At 38.7% G+C, this 24,893-nt stretch overlaps 1 long non-coding RNA gene across 2 annotated transcripts; it reads left to right on the top strand.

Moving 5' to 3' along the window:
* Positions 1-626: 626 nt before the first annotated feature.
* Positions 627-21,438, top strand: LOC106147330. Of its 2 annotated transcripts, XR_001232174.1 has the most exons (4): positions 629-740; positions 1,024-1,161; positions 9,724-9,817; positions 21,401-21,438. It is a non-coding gene; the product is annotated as an uncharacterized LOC106147330 (long non-coding RNA). The 2 variants fall into 2 exon arrangements; XR_001232173.1 differs by having other exon boundaries at positions 627-1,161.
* Positions 21,439-24,893: the final 3,455 nt, after the last annotated feature.

Here is a 24,893-nt window from a genome sequence, read left to right as displayed (position 1 = left end):
GGTGAGCTGTCTCTTCACACTGCTGATTGCTTCGTTTGCTGTGCAGATGCTTTTGTATTTCATGCAGCCCCGTTTGAGGATTCTTGCTCTCATTTCCTGTGCTACTGGTGCCCTAATCAAGAAGTCTTTGCCTGTGTTAAGGTCTTCAAGTGCCCTCCCTTTGTGTTTTCTTCTAGGTGTTTGACCACTGAAGGTCTTCTACTTAGGTCTTTGATCCATTTTGAATGGATTTTAGTGCAAGGTGAGGGAAAGGGGTCCATTTTCAGTTTTGTACCAGGGGCTATCCAGTTATCCTGGCACCATTTGTTAGAGAGTGTCTTTACACCCACCTACGCTGTTGGCTCCCTGGTCAGCAATCAGATAACTACTTGCATGGGCGTGTTTCTGTGTCCTCTCTTTGATTCCATCGGTCTATGTGTCTGTTTTTGAGTCAGAAATGTAGTGTTTTTTGCCTTTGGCTTTGTAGTATAATTTGAAATCTGACACTATGAGCTCAGCATTGCTTTGCCCTTTCTGGGTCTGTTGTGCTTCCACACAAGTTTGAGGACTGTATTTTCTAGCTATGTGAAGAATGTCAGTGGAATGTGAACGGGTCTGCACTGAGTCTGTTGGTCACGTTGCCAGTTTACAACTATTATTCTGCAGATCCATGAACAGGGGAGGTCTTTCCATCGTCTGGTGTCTTACATGTATTTCTTCTTGTTCTGGAATTTTTTTGGGAGAGGTCTTTCAGCTCCTTGGTGAGATTCATTCTTTGGCGGGGTATTTTTTTTTTTTTTGAAGCTATTATAAATGGAATTGTTTTCCTGCTTTCTTTCTCACTGGCTTCCTTGTTGATGTATGAAAAAACCATTTTTGTGTGTTGATTTTCTCTCCTGCCACATTTCAGAATTTATTGGAGCTAAAAATCTTGCATTGGAGTTCTTAGGGTCTTCTACATAAATGATCAATAAATACAAATGCTTCATGAATTTTCATGTCATTTTTGCGTGGTGGCTTTGTCAGTCTTCTCTATTCCTCCAGTTTTACTATATATGCTGCCAAAGTGAGCATGATTTCCTTCGTTTTGAAGATGACTAGCACACCATCATTCATCGCTTCATAACCTGGTTCATGTGAGGAGTGCTGCGAATAGCCTGGGCATGTCGATATGTATTTGAGGTAATGATTTCATTTCCTTTCGATATATAGCATGTCATAGAATTTCGTGTCATCTGGCAAATATATTTTATGAATTTAGGAAAGTAGATATGTTTTCCATATACTAATTTACATTTGCAGCAATTGTGTGTAAATCTTCCCTATGTTCTAACCGGTGTTGTTTTTAATCTTCCGCTAAGACCCATTCTCACAGGTGTGAAATGATGTATCACTGTGGTTCTAATTTACATTTCTCTGATGGTGGGTAGCAATAAGCATTTTTTATATACCACTGGCCGCTGACTTGCCTGAGGCTGTGAAATGTCTATGAAGGTCCTTTGCCCATTATTGGAGTTATTTGATTTCTTACCACTTAACTGATTCCTTCTAGTCTGATACATGAATCCCTTCTCAGATACATCGTGTTCAAGTACACTCTCCCTTTCTGTACAGTGTTCCTTTGGTCTGTTGATTTCTTCCTTTTTGTACAGAAGCTTTGCATTTGCTGTTAATACCACTGGGTTAGGTTTTGATTGCTTACTTGGGCTTTGGGGTTCCTATCTTAGAACCCACTGCACAGAACCATGTCCTGGATGTTTCCCCATGCTTTCTTGTGATGGTTTTTGCACTTTCAAGCCTTATGTTTCTAGCTTTATTCATCTCAAGCTGATTTCCAGTGGGGTAGGAAATGAAGGACTCTTTTCATTCTTCTGCATGTGGATGTCCAGTTGTGTGGTCCCAACACCATTTACCTACAAGACTGTCCTGTCTGCGTTTTGTGTTCTTCCACCTTTGTCAAAAATCAATAGCCTATAAGTGCATGGAAGTATTTCTGAACTCTCTATTCCATTGCATGGATCTAAATGTCAGTGCTTGTGTTGGAGCCATCCATATTGATTACTTTGATGTATTTTGAAATCATGTAGTGAAATGCCTCCAATGTTGTTGTTTTGTTTAAGATTGCTTTCACTATTCGGGTTGTTGAGGCTCCATGCGACTGTTAGGCTTGCTTTTCTATTTGTTTGAGAAATATTGTTGCTATTTTCATGAGGATTACACTGAACTGTAGACCACACTGGGTCGAGTAGACATTTTAACAATATTCCTTGAATCCATAGATATTGGATATCTTTCCATTTATTTGCCCTTCTTCCACTTCTTTTATCAATGTTTTGTAGATTTGGTGTATGGGCTTCTTACTGCCTTACCTGAGATTATGCCTACACATTTCATTTTTGGTAACTGTTTTAACAGTGTTGTTTTCATGATTTGTTTATTTTAGATAGTCTGTTTTGAGTGTATAGAAAGCTATGGATTTCTGTATGACTTTATATTTTTCAATTCTTCTGAATATGTTCATTATTTCTAACAGGTTTTTTTTTTTGTAGGTGTCCTTGGGGTTTTCTGCATATAAGGTCATGTCATCTATAAACAGGAATGGGTCAACTTCTTCCATTTTCATGTCAGTGGGTTTTATTCTCTTTTTCTGCCAAATTTCTCTGGCAGGATTTCCAGTACTGTATTGAAAAGCAGTGATGAGAGTGGATGTCTTTGTAGTTTTCCTGACATTGGAGGAAACACTTGTTTTTTTCTAATGGGCCATGATGTCAGATGTGTGTTGTTCACGTGTGACCTTTCTTCGTTGAGGTACATTTCCTCTATACAAACTTTGGTGTGGGGATTTTTCTAATCATGAAGGATTGTTGGACTTTGTCAAATGCTTGCTCTGCATCCATCTAAATGATCCTATTTTTTGTCTTTCCTTCTCTTGGTTGTTATATAAGATTTGTACATGCAACTTTTCATAAATATTAAACCTTCCCAGTGTTTCTGGCATGAATCCCCCTTTATGTTGATGAATGATTCATTGAATGTGCTCTTATCAGTTTTCTAGTATTTTCTTAAAGATTTTCTGCTTCAGTGTCTATCAGAGATATTGGTTTATAATTACACTAATCAGCCTTTCTAGCCAAGCACCATTGCCTTTCCATTTGAGCAAAAAGCATACATTGGAGAAAAGACCGCCATGCTTAAAAATAATGTGTGGAATACTGTATAATCACATGTAGGAGATTAAAAATCGACCTCTATCCTTCATCTTACACTAAAATCAATGGAAAATGGATGAAACACTTAGGTAAAACACCTAGAACTTTGCAACTTTTAGAAGTAAACATAAGGGAAGCAATTGCAGTCATAGACAAAGACAAAGACTTCCTGAATACATATCCAGCAGAACAGGAAAGCAAGAATCAACAAATGAAATCAAAAAGTGTATGCACAGCAAAGGAAACAATCAGCAGAGTGAAGTAAAACACACAGAATGAAAAAAAATCACTGCTGGATACTCTTGTGATGGAAGATTTGGATCTGGGCTTTATAAAGATGTAAAAAATGCAAAAAAAATCTTACACCAGGCCTAAAATGGGCAAATGAATTGAAAAGCACCTTTCAAAAGAAGGACGAATGGCCAATAAGTAGACTAAAATGTATTATCCTCCTTAACCATTAGGAAAATGCATATCAACACATCTCACCTCATTTAGAACAGCTATCATCAAGAACACAAAAAAATATAAATGCTGGTGATGATGTGGGGGAAAAATAGGCCTTTTTACACTGTTGGTGTGAAGGTAAATTCATACAGCATGTGTGGAAATCAGTATGGCATATCCCCAAAAGAGCTAAAATTAAAGGTACCATTTGATCTAGCAACAGCACGCATTGATATATCCCAGAGAGAATTAGTGCTAGCATAGTGTGGAGACACTACCATACTCATGTTAATTGCAGTGCGCTTCACAATAGCTAAAAAGGCTGGGTGTGCAAGAGCTGATGAATAGATTTTAGAAATGAGTTATGTATACACAATGGAGTATCATTTAGTCATTTTAAAAAATCATGTCATTTGCCAAAAATGAGTTGAACTATATATCATCAGGTTAAACAAAATAAGTCCGACACAGAAAGTCAAATATCACATCTTTTCTTCCTCATATGTGCAATCCAAAATCACAAAAACAAATAAAAGGAGAGAAAGAGATGACAGGAAACTGGATGGGTGACTGAGAGAAGAGGAATGGAATGGGGGTGAGGAGAAAAGCAAAGCGGAGTAATTCAGAGTGAAAATAATTGAAGTACGTTATGTGAGGGGATGGGAATATGCCAAAATGCAGCCCACTAGTCTCTGTAACTAAAATGCCTCAACAAAAACTCTAATTAGAAAATTGAAGGGCATCCTGCTATTTGCAGGAGCATGGATAATCCACAAGACATTAGGCTAGGTGAACTAAGCCAGGCAGAGAAAGATGGGTACCAAATAATCTCACATATGGAATCTAAGAACTTTAACTCATAGAAGTAGAGAGGAGAATAATTCTACCAAGCTCTGGGGGTAGGGGAGATGTCGGTCAAAGGGCACAAAATTTCAGTTAGAAAAAATATGCTCCAGTGATCTGTTGCAGAGTATGTGGACAGTGATTAATAAGAATTATTCCTAAAAATTGCTGGGGGATGATTGTAATAGTTCTAAACATAAAACCATAGTAAATATCTGAAGTAGCCATTCCACAATGTATTTCAATACAACATGCTGTACAAGATAAAAATAATTTTTATTTCTTTCTCAATTAAAATAACAAAAATATATGACTTTCAGATGTGAATACACACAGCTGTTTAATTCCACCTAACAGATATGTCCATCCTTAAGTTCTGGCACAAAATTCTTTTATTTTTCTAGACACAATGTTGCATGCCTATAATCCCAGCTAGCAGGGAGGCTGAGACCAGAGGTTCACAAGTTTGAAGCCAGCCTAGGCAACTTAGTGAGAACCTGTCTCAAAATTAAAAAGAAAAAATCTAGGGATGTGGCTCAGTGCTACAGTGACCTTGGGTTCTACAGTATTGCAAATAAATAAATAAATAAAATTCTTTTCTTTTCATCCTTCCACACATATTTTTATAGAAATTAAGTTATAGGGGCTGGGGATTTAGCTCAGCCGCAAAGCACCTGCCTGGCAAGCGCAAGGTCGTGAGTTCGGTTCCCGGTACCGGAGAAAAACCAAAAAAACCAAAACAAAACAAAACAAAACAAAACAAAACAGAAATTAAGTTATAGCAAGCAAATACTTATGCACTTAATCCCATTATCAAGCAGTTCCATTTCAGGTTTCTTAATAGCTGAATGAAATTACAGTGTTATTAAGGAACCGTAGGTCTGGGAACAAATGGCTTTGCTTCAATGCTAGCTCAGAGTAATGAAAGGGTAAATGACCATACAAACATTTCACTTCTGCCCTGACCCTAAGCAGGTCTCTCATGCCTGGTGCTATTGACACCTGTGGCCAGATAGTTCCTTATGGTAGGGACCATGCAGGATGCTGAGCCACATCCCTGACCCTACGTCTTACACGCTAGCAGCACACAACTTCAACTTCCCTTTGGGACCACAGGAAAGGCTGTGCCTTACAAAACCCTCAAACAAGCAGCCATACACTATCCTCACTCCCTGTGCGCAAGTTCGCCTGTGCTTCCTGCTGCACACAGGTACAGCGCCAGGGCCCCTGAGCGCACATCAGGGTGCAGCTGATTTCCCTCTACAGACACTGACAGTGTGCTCCGGCTTGGTTATTTCACTCTGCCCGCAGGCCCTCACCTGTGAGCCTGGAGCAGGAATGCTGTTCTCCTCCTCTGACTGTGGTGACACAAAGCAATGTATGGAACACCCCAGCGTGTTTCTCAGCACATGTGAAATACTGAAAACAGGTTCATTTTTACTTCTGGCACAATGGCCCTACTATGTGGTCTGTGACAATAATTCATAGATGCATTCCTTTATTCCCACACATTTGCTTGTTTTGGTTTCTCTCTGTGGTGAACAGTGCTGCCCATGCATCTTTATGTCATCTCTTCACCAGTTTGTATGCACCTTGCCTGTCCACAGAAATCTAGGCTAAATGTCTGGCTGGGTTTTATGTAGGACATTTATCATAATATGCCTTTTGTAAAGGTAGAAATACTATGCACTGAAGGAGAGAGGTGGCAATTTGACTTTCAGGAAGATAAAGAAGGAAATTGGAGAATTTGAAAGCAGGTAAATTTGAGTTCAATAATCTTCAAACTAGGATATGATGGTCCATATGTAATTTATGGACTCTTTGGATAATACATTCTTAAGTAGCCAACATGAATTTTATAAGAAAAATCTAGCTAATTAGATTTCCATTATTCCTTAATATATCTGCTACTTGGATTAAATCACATTGTAGATAGAGGAGCTGCAAATCGCTCTGGGACCTGAGGGCTTGAAGCCCTCAGATCCCTCATAGAGTAAGGACAGTAGGTGTGGGTTAGGTCACAGAGGGTGTCTATGAGGGAGGCAGCAGAGTGCTGTGAGGTCACTCTACTCACCCCACACACTAGGCCTCAGCTGGTCCAGCAAAGGAGCCCCAGGTAAAGAGGCTGGCAGGAAGCCTGGCGGGTACTGTAGGGAATCCACACAATGGGGGCCTGTGGCTGGAGGGAAGAGTCCAGACCCTACTGGCTGTGGACAAAAGCTGCCGCTATGAGTGTCCCCAGAAAAATATTTATTTCCCAATGAAGGACAACAGCCCTTCTTTCTGTTTGAGAACCAATATTCTCTGGACCCTTGACAGAAATTGGTGTTTTTACTCTTTAGATATAAAATGCCCCCCAAAAGCCTCATTTGTTTGAAAGATGACTGGATCATGGGGGAAGGACCTTACTCAGTGGATTAGTCTATTGAGGATTTCATAGCTGATTTGCTATGAGGAGGTGGGTTTTTAATAGATGAAGGTTACTGGGGTTGTGATTTGGAAGGGTATTCTTCTTCTCCTGTGCTCCTCCCCTCATGCTCTGCTTTCTAGCTATGATGTGTTGAGCAGCTGATCTCTGGCAGGCCTTTACATCATGCCCATTCTGGCTTGGAGTCAGGTGACTTTTGACTGAACCTACTGAAACTATAGGCCAAAATAAGTTCCTCCTCCAATTTGCATGTGTTTGCGTATTTTGGGGAATGTGCCTAAACAGTGAATGTGCAAACACCTCACTTTTGCCCTGAACTGGGCAGTGGCCTGCTCCTTCTTGCGAACAAAAATCCTTTCAACCACTGACAGGAATTTGGGTCAGTGTCATGCAAGGAAATGCAGCCATGTAAATATGGCTGGAGATTTACAGAAGTTATTGCTTGTTCCATTTGAAGACTTCCCTGCATAACAGAGTCACGTTTCCCCAGAACACTGTAACACATATGTGATGTTAAGACTCTGAATGTCAAATAAGAGAAGCCAACTTCAGTTAGTCTTAGTCAGTGCTCAACTGGGATAATTGTGTTACTTTTTAGGACATCTGGCAATGTTGGCAAGTAATATTTGTTGCCACAAACCTAGGGGTGGGATGGTACTAGCATCCAGTGGGTGGGCCCAGGGATGGTGGTAAATAACCCCTGATGCAGTGTGTTGGAAATGAGCTCCTAGACTCAATTTGTTGGTGTAGATAATAAAGCACTCAGACATCAAGAAATCTTGACAAGGCTTTTACTTTTGAAAAAGGGTGCAAGCACATCCCAGCAATGAGGAGGTAGCAAGCATACAGGAAGGACAAAGGAGGATTGCCCCTTTAGCCCTAATGCAGGAGGAGCAGCTGACCTCTTTTCCATTGGTTGGTTTGGAGGTTCACAATCTATCCTAGCTGGCTAACTCAGATGGTGCAAGGAGGAATCCAAAGGGTTGTTGAGGGGAAGGGAGAGCAGAGGAGAGGAGGATGTGGAGAACAGAACATCTTTGGCCCCTGATAAACTATCTTGGGGTAGTAGCTGTGCTCCCAGGGTTTGAAGTGAGTGATCATTAGCCAGGTGTGGTGGCACACACCTGTAATCCCTGAACTTGGGAGGCTGAGGCAAGAGGATTGCTGTGAGTTCAAATCCAGCCTGGGCTACAAAGTGAGTTCAAGGCCAGCCTGACATGCAAAGTCAAACCCTGTCTCAAAAAGACCAAAAAAAAAAAAAGAACTGTGCAATCATTTTCTGTAATTTAGTGTGTTCAGGAAGGGCTATCTAGGATGGGCTAGAGTCCAAGATGTAGTCACTCCTGTTTGATAGAAAAGATAGAATTTATTTTTTCCCACAATTGGACAGAGAAACTCTGGCCTAAGGCAAAAATGGTAAACTCACAAATAACACCACTCATTAAATAACATTGTCATGCTGTGAATTTCGAATTGCTAAGTCATAGACTGGGATAAAATATTTTCATATCATATCTCTGACAAAGGGTTTTTATCCATAAGGAATAAAGACTGCTCAAAATCCATCAGTATGAAAACAAGCATTCCAAATAAAAAGTGGGAAACAAACGTGAAAGACACCTCATCAAAGCAGATGTATTTGTGGTAAATAAGCACAGGGAATGCTGTTCACCAGCTGATGACTTGGTTATAATTTGCTGATTATTACCTAAAAATTGTTGATCAGGGTGTGTTTCTTCAAAAAGTCTTCTAACCAAATGCATGATTAATGGATAGCCAATCCCTCAGATGACTTGATGATTAGGTAATATTAGGGCATTTGTTCTTTCAAGGGAGTGTTTTAATCCTTATTTCCTGTTAATCCCACAAAGAACTTTCTAGCGTATGGTGGAAGATTTACCTCTATCACCAGTGGCCTTTGCCTTCCCCAAACATGCCTTCCAAACACATGGGTATATGTTCATACATGCAAGGACATGCAATGTGAGGGCAATATATTCATTCTCTCTCTCTCTCTCTCTCCCCCTCCCTCCCTCCCTCCTACCCTCCCCATCTCTCCTCCTCTCTTCCTCCCTCCATCACTTCCTTTCTCTGGCTTTAGCCAGAGGGACTGAACTGGACCCAGTCACTATGTGGATGTAAAGGCCTTCCCTACAGCCCAGTAGAACAGGGCAGCCTTCAGTCCTACAGGTGACTGCCTGCCTTCTTGGCAGCCTCCCAGAGCTGAAAGGGTGAATGCCTTTTCAGAGGTGGCTATTCCTATTCAGCTGAGCTGGGAGCTGGGAGCTGGGAGCTGGGAGCTGGGAGCTGGGAGCTGGGAGCTGGGAGCTGGGAGCTGGGAGCTGTTTCTCACTTGAAATTTGCTGCTCTGATGTGCCAGCACTCTTCTTTCAACTGCTTCTTGCTGGAATCAGAAGTCATGTAAGAAAAGGTGACACTGGCTGTCCACAGACCTCATGAGTAATTTGATTATTCTGTTTGTAATTTAGACAAAGTATTTTTTAACTGTATCTTTTACCCTTAAATCCAAAAGTGTGATCATTTGAGTAATTTATATATAAAATGTGGATAATCAAATTTCTGTGTGTGTTCCCAGCCTTTTGTCTTTCTAGAATTCTCACTTATACTCAGCAATATTCAGTGCTCTAGTGTCCTGTTAGTGATGCACACATCATCACAACCATCCCATTTGTTCCCTGTTTGCCTGTAAGGCTTGGTTTCTGAGGACCTAAAGACTCCAGTAATCTCCATGTATATAACACAGTACATAGATGTATTATTGCATATATCACCAATTGGGCTCATTGTTGTCCCTAGGCATTCAGAGGTGATGGCTGATACCTACCATCAATGATATCAAAGCTGTGGAAGTCTGCACAGAGAACTTTTCCTCAGTTGGGAGTTGCCTAAGGTCTGTATTCTGCAGTCCAGTGTGAGAAGTGTGTATACATTTTTTGCTTGACACTTTCACTTACCGAACAACATAGCTTCCTCCATGACTTTAGCCAAATAAGTAGTGTCTCTTCAAGTAAATGGAGTATGTCTTTGATTTGCCTAGGTAAATGATTTCATGGAAGAATCAGAATATAAAGGCTGAGGGTGTACCTCAGTGGTAGACCACATGAACACAATTAACACCTAAAAAGAAAAAAAGGAAAACTAAAAAAATTAGAATATTTTCACCCTGTGTCAGATCATTCCTTACAAAATTTGAGTAAACGTTAGTATTGATTGTCTGCTTGTAACTTCCCGGTCTGGGTAAGACCAATCTGTATGCAGTCAGAAAAATTTCAGAGACACACATTATATCAGTTAGCTATTATACCAATAATGCTGTGTAAGAAACAGCTACAAATTCTCACCCATTTACATTAAACGTATTCACTTAGCTCTTGAGTTTGCAGATCAACAGCTAATCCAGGTTGGGCTCTATGCCATGTGCCCCTCACTTCAATCCTGGAAGCAGCAGTCTAGTCTAGAGCAAGTCCTTGGTATGTGCACAAGAGGGCAAGCTCAGTCATAAATTTATGTACTCTGGCATTGGACATTCCACAGCTGCTAACCTTTCATAGCCAAAGCATAGCACATGGCCAAACCCAGAGTCAAAGAGAATGGAACAAATTCCTCTGGTTTAGTGGAAGGAACTGTGGAATTAGAGGGCTAAGTGGGAATCCAGGGAGGTATGAGATTAGGGCTGTTCACGGGTTCTACCTGCTACTCCAGTGTCTATTAATACAGAGAAAAATTCAGTATTCCTGAACCACAGAGCCAACTTGCCTGAAGTATAGCCACCTCTGTTACTTCCTAGATGTGTGGCTCAGAACAAGTGACCTGGCCTCTCTGAGCCCCATGTGCTCTCCTGTCATTGCAGAAGTGCAGTTGTATGGCAAGTGAGTATATGACTTTGTTTGGAACCTGAATCTGGGTCACAGAAGTGCTGTACATGCTGTAATCACAACAGCCTTCTGTGCTGGTAGAGGATGGGCACCAGGTCCCTAGTGGATGCTGAAACTACCAATAGGGCTATAGAGAGCAGTGAGAAATTCCTGTCTCTGGTACTTTTTCTACTTTAAAGGATAGCCTATAGTTAATCCTGAAAAAGAAACAAACACATTACCAGACAATAAACAACAACTAAAATCATATGTAATTCACCACCACATATAGGCACTCCATGTGATTCATTTGGTTGTAACAAGTGCCACAAATTAAGTGACTTAAAATGACATTTATTCTATTACTGAGAAGGTCAGAAATCTGAAATGAGTCTAAAGTGAAGGTATCAGCATGACTGGGCCACCTTTCTCAGGACTCTGAAACAGAGTTCATGAAAGATGGATTTAAAATGGTTGGGTAATGACTGACACTAAAATACAGCCTCCCCAGGATTAGAAGCAAGACTCCTGGGAAAAAACAACTCAGTGTAGGAAGAAAGTAGATCTCTGGGAATCAGGAGGGTGCTAACTGAAAAACTAGACACCACAGAGAAGCTGGAGAAATGGAGCACAGTGCAGAGAAAAGAATGAAGTAATTTGGAAAGCTTCCCTAGTTCCCATGGAGGAGGACTCATCTCCATTAATACAAGGTAAGTCTGAAGAGGGTCAGCAGCTCCAGTGAGAAACAATGGACTGGGCTAGAAGAACTAGCTCCAGGATAAGCTCATGGCTATTTTTAAGCTCCAAAAAACAAACCAGTGTGGGGTTTTATACTTGAAAGTTATTTCCGTCCACATGGTTGACTAGAGTTGAAGAAGATATCCACTGCAGTGCCCATCATATTTGAGAGAGTTTAATCAGGAGTTATTTTTGGAAGATGTTACAGAAAAACTACACTTCAGAGTTTCTGGGATCACCCTACCACAGTGACTGGGTGGGAGATGGCCACAAGAGATGGTTTTAGAGAGGGAAAGGACTAGACATATACCCCCTGAGAAGTATAGGATAAGTGGGACATAATGGTGCTATCCTCCATGTTGGGAAACAAGGACAGTTGTGCATAGCTTTTGGAAAGGGCTGGGTCTGAAAGTGCTGACATTAAGTCCACTGGACTGCTTGATTCCCCTGCCCACTTGCCTATATCCAATATCCAACACAGAGTTCAGGGGTCTCTTTGAGTTTCCCATCTGCCAACACAAGCAGGGATGCATCTCAGCTTGGATGGTTGCCACAGCCTATGGTATACAGATAGAATGGCCTCTGGAACTGGAGGAGCGGTGATACCTTACAAACCCATGGGCCATAAAGCTCAGTGGTGAAAGCCATAACTTGAGGCACACAAAGAGACTTGGAACCTACAAGTGCCTAGAGTGAATATACCCTTATGGTGGAAACCGTTAACTGACCACACCATGCACGAAAGGCAGGGCAGGATTCAGCATTTGCACCCAAACACGTGAGCGTGCAAACAAAATAGGTCTTAATAGTGACTGGCAAGCCTGGAGTGGTGGCGCGTGCCTGTAATCTCAGCACTTAGGAGCACATAAGGCAGGAGGATTGGCATGAGTTCAAGGCCAGCCTGGGCTACACAGTGAATTCAAGGCCAGCTCAAACAAGTAATGAAACCTTGTCTCAAAACAAAGAACAACAACAACAATGAAAGACAAAATAGTGACTCGCTATCTTTCTCCCATCTCTGGCGTATTCCAATACTGCAAACCCTAGAAAGAAACCACTCATTCAAAAACACAGAAGAATTATTTTGTACTCAGTTCTGTAGTTTTGCCATTGGTTTTGGGATTTCTTATTTTTCCTTGAATTTTTGCTGTTTTTCTTGTTTTTATTTTTTCTTTATTCTGCTGCTTTTTCTTTTTTCTTTCTTCTTGTTTGTTCTTTTCTGTTACGTTGCTCTAACCAGGGTGACAGGTCCAGAGAACGAGGTGCCCGTGGATGCTATGAAAAAGTAAGAGAGACAAGAAAAACAAGAGAGGCAAAAGTCTGGGATCAGGGGGCTTACAGCCTCTCAGACTGCAGCCCCAATTACCAACCTCAGTCACCTTTTATTGAGTGAGAACCAAGGGTGTCGCTAGTACAAATGGACGGATACCAAACGTTTTAGTAATTAAAGCATTATCCTTCTCCAGTTCTGCCTCTTATGCTGCTGGCAACAATCCCCTGGTGGGCCTGCTACACCCAGCACCACGCTTACTCAGTTCAGCTGGGGGTCATAAGTTGACAGCTAGTTATCAATCCACTACAATCACAGTCCTTACTTCCCATTACTTTTTACAATGCATGGTAAGACTAAAAAATAGGGATCTCTTGCAACTCAAATACACTCTTATCTTCAGCTGAAAGGTTTCAGTTCATTTTTGCAACAATAAACAAATCACTGTGTGTCCTCAGTGCTTTCCAACCAAAGAATATCCTTCTCCACACTGTTACTTTTAGCTAGTTCTATTAATCCTTTTACTCCATATTAAGGCCCTTTATCTCACTTTTTTCTTTACCTTCTTGTATTACTTTTCTCTATTCTTTAAATTACACTTCTTTCATTTTCCTCTTTCCCACCCTCTCCCTCTTTACTAGTTTTATTATTAAGCTTTATTGATCTTTAGATATTTAATTGACTCTATGCCATTGTTGAATTATTTTCCTTTGCTAATAGTGGTATAATTTTTGAACTTAGTAGATATTTATTCTGTCAATATTTGGTTTGCCTTGGTGTCTATATTTTCATTACAGAGCCTTTTCCTATTGTTAATTCACTACAGCAGTAGCTTTTATCACTCCTTATGTTATCTCCAGTTTAACTTGATTTCATTGCTATTGTCAAGGTAGCATAGATGTTGCTATCAATTGGTTTTTAATGCATACCAATATCTGGTTTGTCTTTATGTCATCACCAATATTGTGGTTCTTTTCCAGAAAACTGGATGCTGGACCAATTACACTTCACCCTCCTCTTCCCAAATTAATGGAGGTCAGATCTTGGACAGAGACAAAGAGAAATAGCTAGTTACATGCAGACAGTATCACTGGAAATTAGTCACTAACTAAAGAGATATCCACACTCGCAACAAAGTATTTCCATTATAATTGACCTATAACTCTCAGCACGCATGCGCGCATGCGCACACACACACACACACACACACACACATACACACTCCAATAGAAACATGAGAAAACAAAGCAACCAAATGCCAACTTCCCAACTTCCCCAAAAGATCCACACTTCCTCAAAGCTGGTTTATGGGGTGTAAATGGGAATGAAATCAACAGCCAAACAGTTGAGAAACACAAAATGGTGAAAGAGAGAAAAATAAACAGATCAATAAGGTCCTTAGTGAGTTCAAAGATGATATAACTAAACAAATAATAGACTTAATAAACAAAATGATCAGTGAGTTTAGAGAACACACTACTGAAAAGCTAGCAAGCTAAGCAAAATTATTAAACACATGAATGACCAGGTTAGCAAAGAATTAGAGTCCATGAAAATGTATCAAACCAAAATAGAAGAGATACAAATTTCTATTGAAAGTATAGGTAACAAAAGGGTAACATGAGGAGAGAGATTCAGCATTAGAGATAGAGCTGGTATAGGTGACCACATACTCAGAGAAACTAAAAACAAGAGAACATGCAAAGTGTACCCAACAGTTGCTAGATGATACAAAGAGGACTAATCTAAGATCAATCAGAAATAGCAAAAAATCAGGAGACAGCATGAATGATATTAAAAACCTATTTTCAGAAATAATAGCACAAAACTTTCTGAGTATGAGGAAAGAATTGAACACAGAGAAAATTGAGAGATATAGAATCCCAAATAGCTATGATCAGAAAACTTCTTCAGGACACATTGTTATCAAATTTCCAAAGATCCACACATGGGTTGGGGACATAACTCAGTGGCATACGCACCTGCCTGGCAAGCGCAAGGTTGTGAGTTCAATCCCCAGTACCACCAAAGAAAAAAAACAATCCAAAGATCAACACAAGAATAAAATCCTAAAAGCTGTTAGAGAAAAGCAACAAATCATGTACAAAGGTAAACTCATTGAAATTACAGCAGATTTCTCAACACAAGCCCTAAAGAACAGGAAAGCTTGAAGTGAAGTATTTCAAGCCCTAAAAGAAAAAAACTTCCAACCTAGTCTAATGTATCATGCAGAACTTTCAAAGTTAATGGAGAAATAAGGTCTTTCCATGGCAAGTTACACCTTCAGAAATTCATAACCTGAATTGTACAAGAAATTCAGAAAAGATTTAATGCCAACACTCTTCAAACGCTTCAATGAAATTGAAAAGGAAACAATTCTCCTTAACTCATTTCTGGAGTCAAGTATACTGATACCAAAACCAGAGAAACATCCAACCAAAAAAGAAACCTACAGGCCAATCTCCCTAAAGAACATAGACGCAAAGATACTCAATTAAATGCTAGCAAATAGAACACAGCAAATCATCAAGAAGGTTATACAACATGACCAAGTGGGATGCAACCCAGAGATGCAGGAATGGTTCAATATACGCAAATCAATAAATGTAATACACCATATCAATAGACCTAAAGACAGAAACCACATGATCATCTCAACAGATGCAGAAAAAGCTTTTGACAAAGTCCAGCACTCATTCATAATAAAAAAAAACCTACAGAAAATAGGAATAGATGGTCTTTACCTCAATCTGATCAAAGCCCTCTATGCCAAATCAACAGCCAAAATCATACTAAATGGATAAAAACTGAAAGCTTTCTCTTGAAAATCAGGAAAAAGACATGAATGTCCACTGTCACCAGTCCTGTTCAATATAGTGCTGGAAACTATCCAGGTCAATTAGACAAAAGAGAAATAAAAGGAATGAGGATAGGAAAGGAATAAGCGAAATTACCATTATTTGCAGATGGCATGATACTCTACAAAGAAGACCCCCAAAACTCCACCAAAATACTCCTAGAATTAATAAACAAATTCAGTAATGTAGCTGGATACAAAGTCAATGATCAAAAATCAATAGCATTCCTATACACAAACAACAAACACGCTGAGAGAGAAATTAAGGAACAAGTACCTTTCACAGTAGCATCCAAAAAATTGAAACACTTAGCAATCAATCTAACAAAAGAAGTAAAAGTTCTGTAGAGTGAAAATTACAGTACTCTGAAAAAGATCAAAGAGGATTTCAGAAAATGGAAAGACATTCCTTGCTCATGGATAGGAAGAAACAACACTGTGAAAATGTCCATACTTCCAAAATTGTTACATAGATTCAATGCAATCCCAATCAAAATACCATTGGTATACCTCACAGATCTAAAGAAAATCTTCCTAAAATTTATCTGGAATCAGAAGAGACCCAGAATAGCAAAAGCAATCCTGGGCAACAAAGGCAAGGCAGGAGGCATCACAATCCCTGACTTGAAATTATAGTACAAAGCTACTGTGATAAAATCAGCACGGTATTGGCAAAAAACAGACCTGAGGATCAATGGAACAGACTGAAACATGCAGCCACAACCCCAAACACACTTAGCCACCTTATTTTTGACAAAGGGGCCAAACAAGTTTACTGGAAGAAAGATAACCTCTTTAATATATGATGCTGGAAAAGCTGGCTCACCACATGCCAAAGACTGAAACTTGATCCATGTATATCACCATGCACCAAACTAAAGTCAAAATGGATTAAAGACCTAAATATTAAAACAGAAACACTCAATCTACTGGAGGAGAAAGTAGGTAAAAATCTTGAAGGCATAGGGGTAGGCAGAGAGTTCATGAACAAAAACCAAACTGCACAGGAAATACTTCAAAGAATTAAAAACTGGGATCTCACCTTATTGAAAAGTTTTTGCTCATCAAAAGAAATCATCACCAAAAGACTTCTATCTAGAACATATAAAGAATTAAAAAAAATCAGGTCCCCCCAATTCAAAGACCCAATCCAAAAATGGGCATCTGAGATGAATACACACTTCTCACATGAAAAAATACAAATGGCAAATAAATACATGAAAAAATGTTCAACATCATTAGTCATTTGAGAAATGCAAATTAAGAGAAGAGTGAGAGTCCGTCTCTCCCCAGAAAGAATGGCTATCATCAAGAAATAAACTGATAACAGGGGGCTGGGGATTTAGCTCATTAGCACAGTGCCTGCCTGGCAAGCGAAAGGTCGTGAGTTAGATTCCTGGTACTGGAAAAAAAAAAAAAGAAATAAACTGATAACAAATGCTGGAGGGGATGTAGAGATAAAGGAACCTTTCTCCACTGCTGGGAGTGTAGACTGGTGCAAGCACTGTGGAGATCAGTCTAGATATTCCTCAGTAAACTAGAATTAGAGGTCCCATTCAACCCAGTTATTTTCCTTTTGGGTATTTTTTCAGAAGAACTAAAAACATCATACCACAGTGATATATGTGCACCCATGCTTATAGCAGCACAACTTGTAATAGCTAAAACATGGAAGCAACCCAAATGTCCATCAACTGAGGAATGGATAAAAAAGATGTGGCATTTTTATATAACATTACTCAGCTATAAAGAAAGATACATTTGAGGCTTTTATAGGTAAATGGATGCATCTAGAGACCATACTCATAAGTGAAATAAATCAGACCCACATGTGTAAACATGTGGTTTGTTTACAATGTGGTTTGTATTGTCTCCCTAGTGCAAGAACCTGAAAGAGTAAATAAAATCTAAAAGGTACAATATATATAGTGAAAGGGAAAGAAACTGCTCAAAAGGACAGAACAATTGGGATAAGGAGAAAAAGAAAAGAAAGAAAGAAGGGGGAAATATGAATATATATACACAAGATAGCTAAGATAATTGTACTACTAATTTCTATTGTGTTACTGAAAGGAACACTTAATGTTTAACTGTTTGATCAGTCTTCCACACCTATACTTGTTTATCTGAGTAACCAATTTGAAGATACCAATATATAATACAACAACCATTGTCAATTTTCTATCACCTTGTCTGAAATTCTGTATGGTTTTTATTGTTTTTATGTTGTTTTATTTATGTCTGTGTGTTTGTTAATATGTTTTGGTTCTTTTATCTTTAAAATAAAATTGAAAAAGAAAGAAATTCATGACCACCAAATCAGCACCCCAGAAAATTCTAAAAGATATCCTATAAAAAGACAATGAAGCCAACAACACCAAAAAAAAATCTAATGATATGAATTCACCAAGCAGGATGAGCAGTTCAGCAGAAGGAAATAAAAACAGAAGCCAGCAAGAGGAAAATAATATGATGACAGGAATAAGTTAATAACTTTCAGTAATAATGCTCAATGTGAATGATCTAAGATCCCTAATCAAAAAAATAGGTGATTGGAAGTTTGGATTAAAAAATCCTCCTATTATTTTGTTATGCAATTTTGTTTTTTTTCCCATAAAATTTAAAAAAAAACCAATGATATGTTGTACACAAAAAACATTTTTAATTTGTTCATTTGTTTGTTTGTCTTTTTGAGACAGGGTTTCACTATGCAGTTTAGGCTTGCCCTGAACTCACTTTGTAGCCCTAGCTGGCCTCAAGCTTGTGGCAATCCTCCTGCCTCAGCCTCCCAAGTGCCAGGAAAAGAGGCATGCACCACCACGCCCAGCTGAAACACTTTTAATTTGAAAAGAAATTCATATACTAAAATTCAAAGCATGGAAAATAATATGCCATGAAATAGGACCCTGAAAACAACCAGGAGTAACTATACTATTCTCAGACAAAATGAACTTCAAGGCAAAATTGTTGAGAAGAACCAAAGAAAGACACAACACACTGGTTAAGGAAACAATTCAACAGGAAGAGGGAACAATTATAAATATATATACCCCCAAACACTGGTGCACTCAATTTTTTTTTGTCTTTTTGAAACGGGGTTTCACTATGCAGTTCAGGCTGGCCTCGATGTCACTTTGTAGCCCAGGCTTGCCTCGAACTCACAGTGATCCTCCTGCCTCAGACTCCCGAGTGCTGGGATTACAGACAGGTGCCACCATGCCCAGCAATTTTATAATGAAATCTCTACTGGACATTCAAAATCAGATAAACATAGACAGAATTATAGTCAGTGACTTCAAAATACCACTATCATAGATAGATAAACCAGACAAAAACTGAGCAAAAATAATTAGAGCTGTACCACATTTTTGAACAAAGGCATTTTGATATCTACAACAACAGAACACACATTCTTCTCAGCAGCACATGAAACTTTGTTGAAATTAGACCACATACTAACCCATAAAGCACACTTAAATAAATACAAAATAATGAATAACCAAATTCAGCAATATAACAGGATACAAAATCAACACACGAAAATCAATAATGAACCCACCAGGAAAGAAATTAAGAAAGCAATACCATTTTCAATAGCATCAAGAAAAATTAAATAGTTAGGAATGAACCTAAAAAAGGAAGTGAAAGACTTTTACAGTGGAAACTACAGTACTCTGAAAAAGGAGATCAAAGAGGTCATTAGAAGTTGGAAAGCTGTCCCCTGTTCTTGGTTAGGCAGAACTCATATTGTCGAAAGGACCATGCTTACAAAACTGTTATAGAGATTCAATGCACTTCCTATCAAAATACCACCAGCACTCCTCACAGAACTAGAAAAAAATGCTAAAATTCACATGGAAACTGAAGAAACCCAGAATAGCATAAGCAATCCTCGGCAAAAAGAGCAAAGCAGGAAACATCACAGTTCTACATTTCAAGTTACATTACAACACTACTTTGTAAAAATACCATGGTATTGTCACAAAAACAGACCTGTGAATCAACAGAACAGAACAGAGGATGCGGAACAAACCCACGTGCAGTCAGTCATCTTATCTTTGACAAAGTAGCTGAAAACATGTCTGAAGGAAAGGTATCCTCTTCAGCAAATAGTGCTGGAGAAACTGGATATACACAAGGAGAAGATTGAATCTAGATCCATATTTCTCACCACGTACTAAATTAAAATAAAAATAGATCAAAGATCTAAATATTAAAACAGACACACTTAGTTAGGCATAGTGGCTCATGCCTGTAACCCCAGCACCCGAGAAGCTGACAGAGGGGGATCATCGTGAGTTGCTTTTTTTTGTACTAGGAATCAAACTCAGGGGCTCGTGCTTGTCAAGGTTAGCATGCACAAGCCCCTGAGTTTGATCCCCAGTACCACAAAACACACACACACACACACACACACACACACACACACACAATTCTTTTTGAGACAGGATATCACTATGCAATTCAGGCTGCCCTTGAACTCACAGTGATTCTCCTGCCTCAGCCTCCCTAGTGCTGGGATTACAAGCATGCACAACCGTGTCCAGCTCATTGTGCGTTTGAGGCCAGCCTGGCCAACATTGCTTGTTCAAGCCATCCTGAACTAGAAACTTAAGACTCGGTCTCAAAAAGAAAAACCCCAAAACAAAAACAAAATAAACAAAAATAGATGAAAAAAACCCCAAACAAACACAAAGTACTTAACCTGCTAGAAGACAATTTGTAAAACTCTTGAATACATAGGCATAGCATGAACTTTCTGAACAGAACCCCTATTAAAAAAGAAATAAGATCAAGAATCAACTAAAAGGAGTATATCCAATTTAAAAGCTTCTGCACAGCAAAGGAAACCACCAACACAGTGAAGAGACAACTTTGAATATGGGAAAATTTTTTGCCATGTACATCCTGGACAGAGGCCTAATATCTAGACCATATAAAGAAGTCAAAAATAATTAGATCCCCCGAAACAAAAGCTCCAAATCAAAAAATGGGCAACTGAAATGAATGGACACTTCTCAGTAGAAGTACTCATAACCAAACAATAGGGACTGGGCATTTAGCTCAGCGGCACAGCGCCTGCCTGGCAAGCGCAAGGTCATGATTTCGATTCTCAGTACCGGAAAAACAAACAAACAAAAATAAATAAATAAATAAATAAAAATATTTTCAACATCTCTAACCATTAAAGAAAAGCAAATTATGATTTCCCTTACTTTGAACATATTTGTCTGTGTTTTTCCTTTTTTGACTTTTATTCATACATGTGTGCAATACACAATGATTACATTTATTGTAGGGAGTTGTGGCACATCCATTACACACTTCAATTCTCTTTCCCCCTGGAAATTAAATTCTTTACTGTTGATCTGAACATGTTCTGTTTGGGTGAATATTTCGTGTGATTCTGAGAAGACTGCATGTTACATAGTTATTTGATAAAGATTATGCAATATCCAATAAATCCTCTTGAAGCACTATGCTATTAATTTTAACTGTTCTATTAAAATTTTCTGCCTTTTTCAGCTATCAATTACTGATGGAATTGTTTTAAAAAGTTCAGAAATACTTGGAATCGACGATTTTTCTCTTCATACTCATGTTTTTCCTCATGTAGTTTGATCCTCTAGTGGAATATGTATCCTGGACTGTTCTTTTTAGAGAACTGCTTTTCATATCATTATCTGATCACTGTAATCATTATTTACCTTGAGATACAAGTTGAATAATATCAAATTAATATTGTTTCTGCAGATTTTGTTGGAAAAGAAGAAATGCAAGTCAGCCAGGCATGGCAGTACGTGTCTGTAATCCCAGCACTTTGGAGGCTGAGGCAAGAGGATCACCCTGAGTTTGAGGCCAGCCTGGACTACATTGTGAGTTCTTCACCATCCTGGACTATATAGTTGGATCCTGTCTCAGAAAACAACAAAGGGAAAAAAAAGAAGACAAAAAGGTCGGGGAAGAAAAAGGAAAAACTAAAAATGTGAAAGTACAAATTAAACAACTCTGAGATTCTGTCTTATTCCAGAAAGAGTGGCCATAATAAGAAATGCTGGAGAGACTAAAGGGATAAAGAAACTCTTCTATATTCTTGGTGGGAATGTAAACTAGTACAACCACTATAAAAACCAGTATGGAGATTCCTCAAAATACTAAAAATAGAAATTCCATCTGGTTCAGTTATTTCCCTTCCATATACAGTATCTTCCCCAAAGAGTTAAGAAGTCATCATATTACAGTGATACATGCATATCCATGTTTATAGCAGCACAATTTGTAATAAATAACTAAGTATTGGAAGCAGCCTATGTGTCCATAAACAGATGAATGGATAGAGCAAGTGTGGTTTATACACAGTTGAGTAGTACTCTGCCTTCAAAAGAATGTATTTGAGGCATTTGTAGGGAAATTGATACACCTTGCAACCATACTGGTAAGTGAAATAAATCAGACATACAAACTTAGATATGCATGATTTCTCTTACATGAGAAACCCAAAGTATAAGTAAATTTAAAAGAAAAATAAAAGACAAACAGGAAATAGGTAGATAAGTATTTTGCAAATGGGAGGAGGACCAAGAGATGGAGAAGTGGAGGGAGAGAAGGAGAGTGGGATGTTTTATGTCCATGTGCCAACCTCCCATTATGAATGTAATCATTACGTATTTGCAGACCTGGACTTATAAAAATAAAATTTTTAAAAACTAAAGTGATCTGTGTCTAAAAAGGAAAAAAATAAAATTTACAAATTTGACTACACTATACTTTAAAAAATTCCTACATTGCAAAACAATGGCAAACATAACATAGCTATAAACAAGAAATTACAAGTAAAAACGCAGAAATGTATTTTCAACTTCATGACAATGGGCTGCTTTAGTAATTTATGCATAGCTCGAAATCAAATGTTATGAAATAAAAGGAAAAAACAAACAGTGGAGAAAGGGTAAAATACTCATCAGGGTACAAAGAACCATAAATTAACAATCTTAGCTGTGGATGGTGGTGGATGGCTGTAATTGCAGTTCTCCAGGAGGCTGAGCCGGGAGGATCGCCAGTTCAAGGCCAGCCTGGGCAATTTAAAAAGACCCTGTCTGAAAATAAAAAATAAAAAGCACTGAGGGAATGGCTCACTGGGAAGCCCCTGTGTTCAATCCATAGTAGGGAATAAATAAATTAATACCCTTTACTAGCAATAACAGATATGCAAACAAAAAACTAAGATATGATAGTCTATCTTGCAAAATGGCAAGAATTAGATGAAAATGTTCAAGGATACCTTGTGTTGCTGAGTGTGGGGAATTTGGAAATGATTACTAATGCACTGTTGGAGAAGTATATAGTGATGCGACATTCTGGACAATTTCATAAACCTGTTAAATTTTAAAATATGTGCAGCTACTGAGAAAGAAATTGTTTGAAATTTCTACTGTACTCATATTTATAAAATTTCTCCAAGATTATTATATGTAAATATTTTTATGATAGTAAAGAAGATGAAGAGGAGGAGGAGGAATACAAAGTGAAATCAACCAAGATGTCTGAACATGGTCAGACTTACTATTTGAAGTAAATGAATGCTTCATTATAAGGAAACAGTGCAGGAACCAAGTATGCAGGAACCTGTATCAGAGCCAAGCCCAAGGTTTACACTCAAATAGCAGAAAAGCTGGCTTTATCCTGAAAGGACTACAGTTGCACAAACTTTATGTCTTCTCTGCCCAGAAATTCAGACTCTCGAGTCAGTGGTAAAGTAAAATTGTAGGTTATTATACTTTCTTTTCACTTTTATGCGAGCTCTATATTTTATTTAGCGGCTATATTTGATTTTTGGTAATTAAAGTTATGAATAGTGTTTTCGTCAGTATGTAAAGAACGTATCTATAGTTTCACACACATACAAAATCATTTTTCCACATGTCCATAAGATGGCAGCAAAAGCACATCTAGTACCGTGGCAGTAACCCTAGTTTCAAGAGTATTATGCCTGAAACTGAGCACTGCTATTAATGGCTCCGTTGCTTTTGGACGTTACTTGCACAAATTATTTAGTAGATTGTTACTATTTCTGATAAAATAAGTGTATATTCAAGCCAGGCGTGGTGGCGGACGCCTGTAATCTCGGCACTCAGGAGGCAGAGGCAGGAGATCGCTGCGAGTTTGAGGCCAGAGTGGGCTACAAAGTAAACTCAAGGCCAGCCTGAACTGCATAGCGAGATCTTGTCTCAAAGACAGAAAAAAAAAGGGCATATTCACTGTAAACTCTGCATTAGAAGAAAAATACAAGTTACCTGCTGTGACAATCTAGCATTGATCTTCATACTTATAGATGGAATGGGGAAGCTACACACTTTCAGAACAAAATGTGCCTCACGTACAATTGTTTTCTAATCTACTCCTTCACAAATCCATCTGGAGCCTTTCCCCTAAATGTTTTCATCTGGTGGTTTTTTTACGTGGTGCAAGGTGATCATGCTGTGGTTCACTGAAAGTTGTTTGGCTGACTAAAATTAGTAATTTAGGCTGTTAGTCTTCAAATTAACAAAGGATTTCTCAGAGGCAAAATTTTCTGAGAAGATATTTCAATCACCCAATTAATCACCATCCAAATTTGATACATATTTTTTCCAACTTTGACTCAGATTTGTGTGTGTGTGTGTGTGTGTGTGTGTGTGTGTGTGTGTGTGTGTGGTACTGGGGATTGAACCTGGAGCGCTGAGGCTGAGCTACATCTCCAGCCCTTTATTTTTTACTTTGAGACAGGGTCTCAATAAATCATTAGGTTGCCCAGGCTGGCCTTGAAATTGCTCGTGTCTCAGTTTCCTAATTTGCTGAGATGAGGAATTTTTTTTTTTTTGTCTTTTTGAGACAGGGTCTCACTATGCAGTTCAGGCTAGCATTCAACTCACTATGTAGCACAGGCTGGCCTCAAACTCGCAGCAATCCTCCTGCCTCAGCCCCCCAAGTGCTAGGATTACAGGCGTGTGCCACCAAGCCCGGCTCAAGATGAGGAATTTTTACTCTGCAAGTATTGTGCATGCTTTCTACTCTTGATCTCAGACTGTAACTTCAAAAGTAGGTTCCATAAGCAACACAGTACTATATTGTTCTGAAGTTTTAAATTCTACACATAAGTATAATGACGACATTCTTTACTTGGCTTAACACTGATTGGATTTTTACCCGTGTGGGTATAGAACTAGCTATTTTAAATGATGTAAGGCATAATTTATTGATATCATAT

This window comes from Chinchilla lanigera, unplaced genomic scaffold (genome assembly GCF_000276665.1).
Source record: "Chinchilla lanigera isolate Chin_1 unplaced genomic scaffold, ChiLan1.0 scaffold00143, whole genome shotgun sequence".
In the NCBI taxonomy this organism is placed as follows: domain Eukaryota; kingdom Metazoa; phylum Chordata; class Mammalia; order Rodentia; family Chinchillidae; genus Chinchilla; species Chinchilla lanigera.
The sequence above is the reverse complement of the archived record's forward strand: the minus strand, read 5'-3'. Positions and strand labels throughout refer to the sequence as shown.